The sequence below is a fragment of the Orbicella franksi genome, chromosome 3 (assembly GCF_964199315.1).
Source record: "Orbicella franksi chromosome 3, jaOrbFran1.1, whole genome shotgun sequence".
In the NCBI taxonomy this organism is placed as follows: domain Eukaryota; kingdom Metazoa; phylum Cnidaria; class Anthozoa; order Scleractinia; family Merulinidae; genus Orbicella; species Orbicella franksi.
The window spans coordinates 24,861,814-24,868,370 of record NC_138147.1 but is presented as its reverse complement, the minus strand read 5'-3'; the positions used below and the strand labels follow the sequence as shown (position 1 = coordinate 24,868,370).

At 37.9% G+C, this 6,557-nt stretch overlaps 2 non-coding genes across 2 annotated transcripts; both read left to right on the top strand.

Moving 5' to 3' along the window:
* The first annotated feature begins 5,578 nt into the window (after positions 1-5,578).
* Trnal-uag (transfer RNA leucine (anticodon UAG)) lies at positions 5,579-5,660 on the top strand. Its single transcript has one exon. It is a non-coding gene; the product is annotated as a tRNA-Leu (tRNA).
* A 794-nt stretch (positions 5,661-6,454) lies between these two features.
* Positions 6,455-6,536, top strand: Trnal-aag (transfer RNA leucine (anticodon AAG)). The gene has a single exon. It is a non-coding gene; the product is annotated as a tRNA-Leu (tRNA).
* Positions 6,537-6,557: the final 21 nt, after the last annotated feature.

Below are 6,557 nucleotides of genomic sequence, written 5' to 3'. Positions count from 1 at the left end.
ATTCACGGATTCGCCGGATTCAAAAACAGTCACAGGCTCAACGAGCCCTTGATTCTGTTTGAAAATATCCGCTGTCCTTATATTTTCTGTACTGTTCAACCACGGTTAAGGTTTCTGGAGCAACTGATCTCCATTTCAAACAGTGACGCTTAAACGAGAGAACACCTCTACATTGTACTCGAGCGCTTTTTAAGTAAAATTAGTCACCGATGTTACGCTGCAAAATGTAACAACTAACGCAAAATGTAACATTAACGAGAAATGTATTAATTTTTGCCGCAACATGTAACAATTTGTTTGACGCGAATAATAACTTTTCAACGCAAAATGTGACAACTTCTATAACACGAAATGTAACAACGCAAAATGTAACAACTCTTTCGATATATTATTACAAGTAGAGTTCTAATCACTGTGTAAGTGTGGCTAAAATTAGCCACAACAACCCTTAGCACAGTTTTAGCCAATATTATCCTTTGACGGTCTAAACCTTATGAAGTATGTTTTTTTCGGATTCTAAATTAATAAACCGCTGTTCATGTTACTATCGATACTAATAGAGGTAAAGCGGGCAAGAGGAGCGAAGGGTCATTATATTCCCAAGCTTTTAGAATTGTTAGACGACAAGTTACGCAGAAGCGGTTGTCAGATTACGTGGATATGGCCGAAATGTAGTGTCTTCCTTGCCACTGTTAAACGCTACATAAACACAGGGGGAGTTCTCTTGTACCTGAAGAATGGTTATTTAAACAACTTATACTACTTACTTTCCCTTGCTTTTACTTACAATGTAAAATTGCTTTCCCCATCATTAAACAAAATCCAAAAATTAAATTGAAATAGCAATTTAACAAGAGTAAGAGAGTTGTTCTACCGCTCTACATTCTATGCCCTCAAGATATTTTAGGTCGAGTAAAAACGTTGACCTTTCGAAACCATATGATTTTATCCAATAAAGTCAACTCTTTCCTGACGATCACTTCCCTTAAGCTACCACTTCCTGTAAGTGATCACTTTTTTGTGATAAGGTAGTGGACAAGCAGTTTTCTAAAGTCAGGTGACTTCTAACGCCTCCAACCGTGACTGTCAGGTAGTAGTAATTATTCGTGCCTTCGTACATGTTATGTATTTGTTGTTGTTTGTTTAACGTTGGAAGATATAAAGTTCATGTGCGTCCTTAGAGCACGGACGGAGAGACACGGACCTGGTTTGATTAACACGTTCTTTTAAAATTTTGAACTGGTCATATAACAGGTAGATTTGTATAATTTGACTGACAGGGGTTGCTAAGCTAGAGAAGAACGATAATACAGTATCTGAATTTCGTCCTTTATACATTAAGAGCAGAGTTGTTACATTTTGAGTTGTCACGTTTCGTGTTGAAGAGGTTTTCACATTTTGAATTAAAACGTTATAATTCGCGTCAAAGAAATTGTTACATTTTGTGTCAAAAGTTGTTACAATTCGAGCTAATATTACATTATGCGTCAAAAGTTGTTACATCTCGCGTTGCTACATTTTGCGTTAGTAGCTTCATTTTTACGGCGTAACACCGCCATCATTAATTCAACGATTAAACCATCCAATGATTAACGTCAATCAAATTAAATCTTCTGATAAGAATGTTCATCTCCAACGCTTAAATGTTTATTACACCGTCTCTAGTTTTCTTTTCGACACAAAATGTCAAAACTAACAAATGAACGGAACGCAATAATTTAAGTATAATTTATATTTCTAATTAACATATCAATAACTCAACGATGAACGGCGAACACTTTTTTGAAATGTTCCCTAATTTCCACATACATGGCATTTAATATAAGGGATATTTGAAAAAGTGCATGGTACCTTAAAGTTCGGGAAAATGCTTTAATATTGCTTTGGATTCGCGATGTTAGTTGACCAATGATCATGCGTCAAACTGAGAAGAAGCAAAGTGTTAATTGCAACTTCATGTTTACACGATACTGTGTAAAAAAATACCGACGCTAATACTCAAGAAATTTTGCGCTTTTGACAGGAAATGGAGTAACCTGTCGCTTTAAACTAGCTCAGAGGTCGCAGAATTGCATGAAAATGTCGATGCCATCTCAGTTCAAACCAAGCTATATTTTACAGACTATGTACATAGCCAACATGTGCTAAAATCTTAAACCTGTTGATTTAACTAAAGATCAATGTCTCTGAAATTTAGACTTTAAGTAGTTTGCGCTGAATCAAGCCTGTGTGGGTAAATCAAAGTCTGCGCAACTAGTGGCAACCCCGCTCTAAGTCCACAAAACGACCTCTAAGCACAACAACCTAAACCAACGCGCTTCTCGTAATCCTTACCTAGCCGCTCCAACTAAAACATAGGGTCTTTCCAATTTAGTTTCAAGCTCCTTGAACTTAAAAGTAACCTCTCTGTGTTTCAGAATCAAGCCTATGTAGGTCAAAACCATCGTCTCCACAGCTCAGTATCGTGCCCGACTAAGGTAAAAAACGACCTCTATTCTACTGACTAACAATACAATAACCTAGACTAATGCGCTTGTTGTAATCTTTACCGAGCCGCTCTTACTCGATGGTAAAATCGCTGCAATTTAGTTTCAAGGCCATTTAACTCAATTAAAAAATAACCTCTGCGTGTTTCAGAATCACCCATGTTGGTCAAAATCAATGTCTACGCAGCTCAATATCAAGTCCGTGTAAGTCCGAAACGAACCCTACTTTACTAAGAATACAATAACCTAAACCAACGCGCTTGTCGTAATATATACCGAGTCTTTACAGGCAATCCTTTCTTTGTCTTAATTTAGTTTTAAGCCCCTAAAACTCAAAAATAACCTCTGCGTTATTCAAATCAACATTATGTATCTCAAAATCAGTGTCTCCACAGTTCAGTATCAAGCCCGGCTGAGGTCAAAACGACCCCTTAGCTACCTAGCTACTTTACTGACCAAGAATACAATAACCTGGATCTAGCTACACTAGCTGTAACAAGCTTGTCGTAATCTTTACCGAGTCGCTCTCACTACTTTGCAAATTAGTTTCAACCCCCTTGAATTTAAAAATAACCTCTCTGTGTTTTAGATTCCAGCTTATTCAGATCTAAATGAATGTCTCCGCAGCTGTATGTCTGACTCCACAACAACCTCTATTTTGCTCACTAAGAGTGCAGTTACCTACACTAACACGCTCGTCCTAATCTCTACTGAGCCGTTGTAATTGAAAGGCAAGGACCTTGCAATTTAGTTTCAAGCCCATTGGACTCAAAAATACCATCTGCGTTATTCAGAATTGAGCCCATGTAAGTCAAAATCAATGTCTCCATAGCTCAGTATCAAGCCGGTGTAAAGTGAACACTACCCATCCTGACTTTACTGACTAAGAAAACAATAACCTTGACCAACGCGCTTCTCGTAATCTTCTTGTAATCTTCTCGTAATCTCCTTTAATACAGTGACATAGAGTAATGCGCTTGTAATCTTTACGGAGCCGCTCTAACTCGATGGCAAGATCTCTGCAATTTAGTTTCAAGGTCATTTAACTTAAAAATAACCTCTGCGTGTTTCAGAATCAAGCTTATGTAGATCATAATCAATGCCTCGGCAGCTCAGTTTCAAGTCCGTGTAAGGCCAAAACGATCCCTACTCTTCTGATTAAGAATACGATAACCAGTACGTAGATCAACGCGCTTGTCGTAATCTTTACCGAACTGCTCTAACTGAAAGGCAAAGTCTTTGCAAATTAGTTTCAAGCCCCTGGAAGTTCAAAATAAACTCTTCGTTATTCAGCAGCCATATGTGGGTCAAAATCAATGTTTTCGTAAATGGCCATAAGAGTAACAAACCTGAAGTTTCCATTTCACCCCTTTATTGCTTTATCGTTTTCCTCAAAGCATCAGTAAATTTGACACGTTCTTGACTGATCACTTGTCAACGAAGTAAGCTACGCAATAAAATATGATAACAGGGAGAAAACGGGCAAAGGTGTGAAAGTAGATAAGTTAACTTCCTCTCCCCCCTTTCGAAAGAACCAACACATTTTCCTCCTCACAAAGCCGTTTATTTCCAGAGATTAAAGACGGAGTTTCCCAATCTAAGTGTAGAAACGAGGAAATAACGGTTAATGCATATTTTCATTCCGAACAAATATAGAGCAATAGAGCGCACCTAACCTTAAACTACTTTGAGTAGCAAATACCAACCCCTCGGTACTTGCTACCGTAGCAATTACGCATGTTTGGTTGCAAATACCTACCCTCCATATTTGCTACGGTAGCAAATACCCACTTTTGGTAACAAATACCCACCCCTCCGTATTTGCGACTGTGGCAAATACGCATTATTTGTAGCAAATACCTACCATACGTATTTGCTACCGTATCAAATACCTACCAATGTAGCAAATACCTACCTGGTAAGTAATTCCTACCGTAGCAAATACGCAGTTAGCGTAGCAAATACCCACGCCTTTTTAACGTTTCTTTCTCTCTTTCTCTCTTTCTCTCTTTCTCTCTTTCTCTCTTTCTCTCTTTCTCTCTTTCTCTCTTTCTCTCTTTCTCTCTTTCTCTCTTTCTCTCTCTCTCTCTCTCCTCTCTCTTTCTCTCTTCTCTTTCTCTCTCTCTTTCTCTCTTTCTCTCTTTCTCTCTTTCTCTCTTTCTCTCTGTCTCTCTCTCTCTCTCTCTCTTTCTCTCTTTCTCTCTTTCTCCTTCTCTCTTCTCTCTCTTTCTCTCTTTCTCTCTTTCTCTCTTTCTCTCTTTCTCTCTTTCTCTCTTTCTCTCTCTTTCTCTCTTTCTCTCTTTCTCTCTTTCTCTCTTTCTCTCTTTCTCTCTTTCTCTCTTTCTCTCTTTCTCTCTTTCTCTCTTTCTCTCTTTCTCTCTTTCTCTCTTTCTCTCTTTCTCTCTTTCTCTCTTTCTCTCTTTCTCTCTTTCTCTCTTTCTCTCTTTCTCTCTTTCTCTCTTTCTCTCTTTCTCTCTTTCTCTCTTTCTCTCTTTCTCTCTTTCTCTCTTTCTCTCTTTCTCTCTTTCTCTCTTTCTCTCTTTCTCTCTTTCTCTCTTTCTCTCTTTCTCTCTTTCTCTCTTTCTCTCTTTCTCTCTTTCTCTCTTTCTCTCTTTCTCTCTTTCTCTCTTTCTCTCTCTCTCTCTCTCGTTTTCTCTCTTTCTCTCTTCTTCTTCTTTTTAGCTCTTTTTTTTGTTTGTTGCTATCAAGTTAGATATATTTGTATTCATTGCCAATATAATTTATTAGAATAAAATTCGTATAACGGCTCTGAAACACATCGTATTGGAACATTCGCTACTAGAAGAAACACAAAAAATAAAATATATCCCAATGTCGTCCTCTCCATCGTCCTAAAAGAGAGTTTTGGCCTCAACTTACCTTCTAAAATAAAAATAAAAAAAAATTGTTCGCGGAATGCGTTATGAATATGGGTCAGTCATGACTCATGCGCAGGTAACCACGCAGAACTGCTTTTTACCTTTAGCCCTTTAGACCGACAACAACCCGTTTTCTCGAATTGACCGGTCATTACTAATAAATGATAAGAGCCCCTAGATTTGCGATGCTTTGGACAAATGTTAAGAGCATCTGGTAGCGTGGCCGAGTGGTCTAAGGCGCTGGTTTTAGGCACCAGTCTCTTCGGAGGCGTGGGTTCGAATCCCACCGCTGCCAAGATTCGATTTTGCATCATGAGTACCCTGGTCGTTTATAGCTCGATTTAAGGCTAATACGAAACTGTAACTATTTTATTAACTATAAATAGCGGCACCTGTCTTGTCGATCTTACAATGTTTCTCTTTCAATATTTGGTACTTATCTACAATGCTAGAGCAGGCCATGCTGATCTGGATCACCAAGACTTTTTTTGTCAGGCTGTAGGTCGGCAGAAAACGCGTAATTCGAGTGAATTAAATTACCAAATACCACACGCAAAACAAATTACTTAAAACATTCGTTTTATTACAGGTCTATCCATTCTTGGAACAAACTATCAGCGGATATAAAAAGTGTGGACTCATTTCATACTTTTAAAAGGAGGCTTTTAGATTTTTATGATAATAAAACCCTGTCTAAAAATCTTCCAAGTAGTGAGGGGGTTAGTTAATGAAGTCATTCTAAATTAACTTGACTGTAAATAATATTATATGATAATCGTTACTACTTTTACTACTACCTCTACGATTATAATTATTATTACTATTTTGTTAATATTTATGGGGGTTGAATATCAATTCCGACATCGTGCTGTTTTCTGCTCCACTGTTGCTGGTGCTATTGTTTTTTCTTTCTTTTTGTTGTACATGTAAGAAATTCAATAAAGTATATTATTACATTTATCACATTTAAAGTATCTTGTGGCATATTTTTTTCTTGGTCTAAAATCAACTGCAACCAATAAATCAGCTGTTCTAATAAAAAAAACTTCTAATGACAAACTCGTTAGAATGGCTTAGCCCTCCATATCTGGTAGCGTGGCCGAGCGGTCTAAGGCGCTGGTTTAAGGCACCAGTGTCTTCGGAGGCGTGGGTTCGAATCCCACGGCTGCCAAGTTTCTTTATTTGCAGAAAG